We start from the raw sequence: 5,870 nt of genomic DNA on the forward strand, positions 1-5,870 counted from the left end.
CGGCTGCATCTGAGGCTCAAGGAACTGGGGCGGGCCACTGGGGGTCACTTTTACTGGTATCCCTCCTCCCATGCTGTCTAAATGTTTTCTGTGTGTTCTCTTAAGAGAAGTAAAGATCAGCCTTTGCAAAGGTCCCCTTGAGTCACCCAGTGAGCCCTCAGCTGAGTACTGCCTACTTTAACATCCACAGCACTAAATCTAAGCACCTTAGAACAAATGAACACCTTTAAGTTAACAAATCTGAATGTGTTGGTTACAGGGCTTCTTTGTCCTCACCAGAAGCAAACTGGAGCCCTTCTTCCTGCCTGCCTGCCTTTCCTCCTTTATTTATCTCAGCTTTATCCCTAAGTTTGATGCTTCCCAAACTTCTTCAGAAGAAAGCTCAGTGCTTATTGATATCTACTGTGGTTTTTCCATTTCTGTACTATAAACAGCAACATGCACACCATTTGCAATGCATGTTTTTAGAGGAAACTCCAAGAAATGGCTTTATGAGCCCAGAGGCTGATTCATTCAGAATTTTGCTAAGTCTTACTGTGGTAAGTCTTGCCGTTGTAAATCTTACTGTGGTGAGTCTTACTGTGGTAAGTCTTACTGTGGTAAGTCTTGCTATGATAAGTCTTGCTATGGTAAGTCTTACTATAAGTCTTACTAAAAACCCTCCAAGAGGGTGACCATTCTGCATCTCTCCCAGAGACACCTGACAGTTCCTATTTCTCTCCCAGCTTTGCCAGCAGAGCATGTGCTCCAACCTTTGGGGTTTTGCCAATCTAATGTAATTTGGTGTCGTTTTAAGTCACATTTGCCTTTTGTGGAAGGTTCATCATCCTTTCATTTGCTTGGGGCCGCCTGTATTTCTTGGCAATAAATCCTCTTTCTGCTGGAATTAGCTAGAGTTTTCTGCTGCTAAACACTGTGCTGTTTAAAACCCATCCTGGAAGTCACAGTGTTTCTCCATGTGCTTATATATTACTTACCTAGAAAAGGTCTCACGTAGCCCAGGCTGCCTCAGACTTCCTCTGCAATGGACAGGAAACTTTAACCTTTGCTCTCCCTGCCTCTACCTCCCTGGTGGTAGGACAACACCCAGCTTATGGATGCCGGGGACCAAGCCCAGGGCCTGACCTGTGCACTTATTTTAATAATGGCGTTTGAAATACCAGAGCAAAGAAGGTAGAAATAAGCAATGCTATGTGATGATACACCACTTTCTGAAGTTGTTACTGCTTCCAAGGGCCTGTGGATCCTGTGTTCTAAATTCTTCCTCTTTGCATTCCTCCTCTCCGTCCCTTCCCTTCTCTCTTTCTCTCGTTATTGAGGATATCCATCATTTCAAATGGAGATTACACGTGAATTCCATCAAGTTACCACAGCTTTTTCTTGTTTTTCCTATAGCTCACTCCCCCTCTCCCCCAAGTGAATTTCCAACACTTCTGCAAAGTCTCACAATTTAAGATAACCTTGGCGTGTGGATTCTTCCCTGCTACACTAGGTTTCACTTTGATTTTTTTTTTCAATCAGTATTAGAGGAACTCAGTATGGAGGCGTGAGCTCTGGGGAATTCTATTCTTCTAGCCCAACTGTAGCCAAGCAAACAGGCAAAACCTGTGTTCAACCCAAGCAGTGAGTACCATGAAGAGATTTAACCAATAGACTCAGCTGACAGCAGAGAGGACTAAACACCAGGAAATCTAACTCCATCTGGTGCTGGACACCCTCAGGGGGCTGGGGCGGGGCTTCTGGCTCAGGGCGGGGCTTCTGGTTGGGGCAGTGCTTCTCACTACACTCCTTCCACTTATACCAGTTCTGCCCACGAAACCTGGGAATGTTGTTATTGTCTTTTTCTCTTTAATAAGTGTATTACAGTTTTCTTCGTACCCAGCTACCTCCCAAATCACTGAGACTGGACCGTAGGGTTATTTAACATGCTTTAAAGACACAATAACTGAGTGGAATCACTTATTTTAATTCTCTAAACTAATCTGCCTGCCTCCCAGCCAAAATCCCCATAATACTTTCATTTAAGGCCCTCTCTGTTCCAGGTATTTCTCCAACGGCCTCTCTTGAAATCTCTCCCTTTGGCTAATCCCCACTTCCTCCCTCTCCTGACCCCTCCCCTGGCGGGGAGGAAGTCCTGCCCTATTCTCTCCCTTGCTCAGTCATTGGCTGATCAGCTTTTATTGACAAATCAGAGAATAAGTGGGGAGCAATGTTTACAGTGCTTTGAGGCAGGGATACTTAGAGTTAATATTACCACCAGATATGGGGACACAGAAACCAGCATTTGAATTACACAGTGGACAATAACATTATGCCTACAGAATATAGGTTATAAAATATGTAAACAAGTCAAACACTTATAACAAACCAGGAAGAAATTGATTTTAAAATAAAATAAATGTCTCTATTTATTAAGAATAAAAGTACTAATGTGATGTTTGTACTATTTGATTTCATACTAATTAAATTGTGGTTGAATATTTGATACTGCAGGACCCAGAGAATCTTTACTTTTTCTCAGAGTTGCCATTTTGATCTTATAGTTAATGGTCCATGTTAATAACACATGAAAATATTAAGACAAGCTAGCTCAAACATACTTAGAGCTCTTTTAGAAATTGTTAGAAATTCTATGATTTCCAAGCCAAAATTCACACACACACACACACACACACACACACACACACACACACACACATAAATATATCGTTTATGGGTTAGAGAGAAAGCTCAGCAGTTAAGACCTCTTATGCTTTTGTAGAGGACTGTGCTGTGTCCCAGCACCCCTGACATGAATGAAACTCACAGTCATCTAAAAACCCGTTCCAAAGGATCTGATACCCTCTTCAGACATCTGTGGGCATGACATTCAGAAACATAGTTGAAAATAAATATTTAGAATTTATACTTATTTATTCTTTGACAATTTCGTACGTGTTTATATCCTGATTAAACCTATTCCCCACTCCTTCCTTCCTCTCCCCCCAGTGTTCCCTCTTTCACATTCATAGTCACTTTATTTTTATACCTCACTTAATCTAATCACTGCAGTCCACACGTACATGTATATAGAGCTGTCTACTGGAGCACGTGCAACCACACCCTGTAGAACATTCACTCTCTTTTTCCCAGAAGCCATCAACTGCCAATCACTCCTCAGCTGGGGTGAAACCTTATGTACCCATCCCTGACCAGGCTAAAATGTATTTAATAACTTTAAAATATGAATCACAGCCAATTCTATTCAAATTCTTGCCTTTATTTAAATTCTACAAAACTTATACCAAACATGCTGCTTCTAAAAATGTATGGCCCCCATTATGCAACAACTATTTTGTATTTCTTTAAGTCTTTTTTCTTCTTTTTTAAAATATTTTTTAGTAGAAGCCAGAATCTTACATTGCCCTGTAAGAAACCTCTGACTTTCTGTTCTGGTTAAGTTTCTTTACAATATTTATGGCCAACATTTGACTTCCATAAGAAAGACTTCTCTGTCTTCTCGGTCTGCTCTACCACGTGGCCTAGTTTAGAATCAATCTTTGTGTCCCGCCTTGCATTTCTTATCAAACTCATAATCCATCTTTCAGATTTTTCTGGGTCCATATTCAGCTTATCTGCTACCATATTGATGCAGATAGTCTAGGGGACCAAAAATCTCAAGTTCTAAAGAGATGAGCATTTTCAATGAAGTCCTCAAGACAAACCACCAAAAAATAAAGTCATTCATAATCACCAATTCACAGAACCTCAGCTTTTCTTGAACCCCATCAAAATCAAGGTTTCCATATACACACTCAACAAATTCTGTAACTGGGGCTTTACACGTACGAAATTCTTGCTGGGTAACTTTTACTAGTTCTTTCAGCACCCACGTTGATCCCAGACATCTTTGTTATGATAGCAGAAGTCACAAAGCAGAAAATATCTGGATACAATGTCTGAATTGCATTATACCATGGCTGGTAAAGAAGAGATCAACAATATTATATTAGCCTTTGGGTTGGTTGAAAGAAGAAACCAGAGAGGAGAAATCACAGAATTACCATCCATGCTCCCTTAGCCAAGTCACGTCTTCCATGGCTGCTTCCAGTTCTGCGTGAGATTTTCAGAGCTGTTTTTGTTCTGAATGATCTTAAACCAGTTATATCTGTTCCTGGAACCAAAAGGCTAAAAAAGTAAAGATATGCTCCTGCTTCTGCTCATGTTAGAGTGTTTAACATTGATAGAGCACATTTAAATATGTCTTTCAGTCAGGCAAACAGCTTCTGACTGTCCTTGGTTGACCGCATCTGCCTTCTGGTTTCTGGATTTTCAACAGTCTTCACCATTGATTCTGTCTCTGCCAGAAGCTGTCTCAGTAGCATGACAGCCTTGGTCCTTTTTTCTCAAGAAGCATGCAGATGTCAGAATGAAGGTTTTTGTGCATATCCACCGCAACTTCTGTGATGCTGGGATCAAAAGGAATCTGACTTCTCTCATAATAATTACTCTTCATCATATATCCCCTTCACAGAGAGTCACTCAAGGAACAAAAAGTCCTGAACAAACCAATCCAGAAAGAAAAAGGTAAGAGTAGTCAAGTCCTGCTCCCCCATCTTATGGGAAGGTGCAGGTGGTCAATGACTTCCTTAATGAAACTTAAGCCAACAATTCAAACCACAAGTTTTTAGATTTAATGATCTAACAAAGTACGATCTAGAGATATATTAACTTAATAGTTACATGGTAAGTAACAGCACTGGAAAAATGGCAAGCTTTCATGTTTCCTGGTAGTTAAATTATTATATTTCTTCTTCTTCTTCTTCTTCTTCTTCTTCTTCTTCTTCTTCTTCTTCTTCTTATTCTTATTCTTATTCTTATTCTTCTTTTTAGAATAACTGAGTCCTTCCAATGTTTATTGGTCAGCAGCAGTAGCAAGAGGGCCAGAGGGTCAGGGACCCCAACTTCTTTGTTCTTCATGTAGATCTTTGGGGTCTGCCAGTTCTCAGGAGCTTCCTTCAGGCCTGCCTTCAGCCAGATGCACTTCAAATCTTTCTCAAACTTGATCTGCTTTCTTTTCAGACGTCCTTCCAGGACTTCACGGCGTAAAACCCGTGTCCTCTGGATCAGTTTATGGTACTTGTGGTGGTTCATCTTCCGCCTTCGGATCTTCAGCACATTTTGCACTGCATTAGAGTAGCATCCCAGACTTCCTGACTCTCTGCTTGGCTTCCCCCTCCCTCTGGCTAGCTGGACATTTGTAGAATTAATAGGGAGCCAAAGTCCTTGGGACCTCATCATTCAGTCTGAGCAATAGGTACTGAACAGTCAGCCAGCTCTCTAGAGGACTGATGGCCATCTTCCTGGGGACCAGGAACTCCTCAAGCTCTAACTGGGTCCTCTTACCAGGGAGGGAGGCAGCCCGACTTGGGCTTGCAGGCTGCAAACTGTAAAGGGGTGGAAAAGCAAGGCTGCCAATCATCCTGGAGCCACGCCAGGAACGACTGAAACCTGCCCCCGCTGTGAAGTCAAGCACGCCAGGAACATGGTGAGCTGTTGGTCGAGCCGCAGTACTCAAAGCAAACAGACACAGGTTAGCCGAACCCCGTCACCTCTGATGTTTTTCTATAAGAGCAGCTCACAATACACAGTAGTCTGGGATCTGAGCTAAGGTTCTTTCAGGTCACTAGTGTCACAGGGTATGATGCACACACAGTGAGAAACACATTGTGTGTTCTGAACAAAGGCTGTAGTAAAGTCTCAGAGTTCGACGGAGGCAAGTGCCAGCAGAAACGACTTGGATCCAATATACCTTTACTTTTTAATTATTCACTGGTTATTGTGCGACCAAGCTTCTGCCAACTTTTATTTTGCAACCCCAACATGTACCA

The 5,870-nt window shown here is 41.9% G+C and overlaps 1 pseudogene across 1 annotated transcript; it reads right to left on the minus strand.

The window, feature by feature from the left end:
- Window positions 1-3,435: 3,435 nt before the first annotated feature.
- LOC308416305 (small ribosomal subunit protein mS38-like) lies at window positions 3,436-5,461 on the minus strand (annotated as a pseudogene). The gene is made up of 2 exons: window positions 4,945-5,461; window positions 3,436-3,639 (listed from the first exon to the last, which is right to left on the minus strand). The product of its transcript is annotated as a small ribosomal subunit protein mS38-like (transcript).
- Window positions 5,462-5,870: the final 409 nt, after the last annotated feature.

Source organism: Micromys minutus (genome assembly GCF_963924665.1).
Source record: "Micromys minutus genome assembly, chromosome: 1".
NCBI lineage: Eukaryota > Metazoa > Chordata > Mammalia > Rodentia > Muridae > Micromys > Micromys minutus.